The sequence below is a fragment of the Megalops cyprinoides genome, chromosome 16 (genome assembly GCF_013368585.1).
Source record: "Megalops cyprinoides isolate fMegCyp1 chromosome 16, fMegCyp1.pri, whole genome shotgun sequence".
Taxonomy (NCBI): domain Eukaryota; kingdom Metazoa; phylum Chordata; class Actinopteri; order Elopiformes; family Megalopidae; genus Megalops; species Megalops cyprinoides.
The window spans coordinates 31,406,552-31,408,262 of NC_050598.1; the positions used below are offsets into that span (position 1 = coordinate 31,406,552).

The window sequence follows — 1,711 nt, forward strand, 5'->3', positions numbered from 1 at the left end:
CAAGGGTGAGCCGTGGAAAAGTCGAAAGGAAATATCTGAAAACACAATTCTACAGACGGTTATTGTAAAATAACCTTTCCTCGCTGCATTTTATGACCTGTTGTGCAATATACAACGCGAGCAGAAAATCATGTCCATACTAGGCTGTATCTTATTAGCGAGCTAAACAATGAGTTTATGAATCTAGCCCAGTCTAGAATGCAAAGCGAACAGACAACTAAACAAAAGATGAAAATTTTAATAAAATGTACGAATTCAGTGAATACATTCCTGATTCTTGATAAGCTTTTTGGTCCATTTAGCATGTGACATCATAACCGCATTATGGTATTTTGGTGGTTAAATATGCATGTCTCCTCCCGCGTGGGTTCTTCATTTCCACGTTATACAGGCACGATAGGCTTAGCTCCTGTGGCTTATTTAAGTTTAATTGTTTTGCGTGCCTTTGTGCTCTTGTCAATATGGTTATCATTTAATACATATGAATAACAAACAATTCCCCCAATTGTAAACATTTCTTGTAATCCTCATATCTTGTAATCTTGTAAGATGAAACCTTTGTCATTGTCCATCCAATCGTCTTTCGCATACAGCTGTGATCAGTTTTGAACACACAAATAACCGAAACTGGCAGTGTAGCCTATTTGATGCATTTTTCAAACGTTTCCATACGTGACTGGAACATAAATATGCATAATACCTACGAGAAGGGAGAACTGATAAATATCTTATTCTGAGGGTAAAAAAGCCAAGCACCCATCCAATTAACCCGTTAGGTAACACACTAAATCCTCGCTAAAGTCGGCTATTCAAAGTCATCTGTATTTATTTTAACCAGCAGCAACTTGTTGCCTCGCAGAAAAGGCCGGCTGAACGTAGCGGTGAAGCCCGGATCAGCCGGCGCTGACAGCTCATCTCAGCCGGTCACTTGACTTTCGGGTCACGTGTAAATAGCAACCTTTGGTCTGCATAAAACGTCTGTCTCGCAGTCAGGCATGGAGATATAAATGTCTCTACAATGGCTTCGTGCAATTGGCACGGTGCAAAGTATAGGTCCGCTCGTGAAACGGTGTGAGACAGCACTGCGCGCGGGCGACTCTTACCTGCTCCAGCTGTTCCCCAGATGCGGTTGTAGCAGAAAGAGCCTCCGTCCTCAGCTGAGATTGCGTCCGTGTCCCGAGACCTACAGCAGCAGGCAGGAAAAGACTGGTACCATGCCTTCATGAAGACCTGTGGGGTAAGGACTGTGGGGCACCTGAAGAGTCTACCCATTCAGCCCTGTGACAAACCCTTAACCTGTTATTGCTATGAGAACCTGTTGGCCTGGTACTGCCTCCATGCAAAGGACATTTGCAGCACGGGGGCAGAGAGCTGCTGCTATGGGCACAGGGATTCCCACCAAACAGAGGGAGTGGGACAGCAGGCCCCAGGAGCTGGGGCACAGGTGTGCTGCTGTGCTCGATCTGCAACCCCAGGGAAGCACTTCCCTGATGTTTCTGGTCCAGGGGCGAAGCTTCGGGGTCTTCAGTGAGCTGGGAGTACAGAACCTCCTCACCTACCTCCACCCCTCTGCCTGTATCAACACCCCTCTGGACCCCATACTTTAGACTCCTGCAGGTAGTGAGGGCGTGGCACCCCTGATTCTCCTTTCCTTAGGTTTCAAGGTTGAGCCTAGCTGTTCTCAGATGGGGCGTGACCAGTGCAGCACCAT

General features: G+C 46.8%; 1 protein-coding gene across 1 annotated transcript in view; it reads right to left on the reverse strand.

Moving 5' to 3' along the window:
* Window positions 1-7, reverse strand: part of LOC118790869 (TBC1 domain family member 9B) — a 20,197-nt gene extending 20,190 nt beyond the window's left edge. Inside the window, exon 1 of the mRNA XM_036547977.1 lies at window positions 1-7. This exon is cut by the window's left edge and continues 323 nt beyond it. The gene's annotated coding sequence lies outside the window, so the exon portion shown is untranslated.
* Window positions 8-1,711: the final 1,704 nt, after the last annotated feature.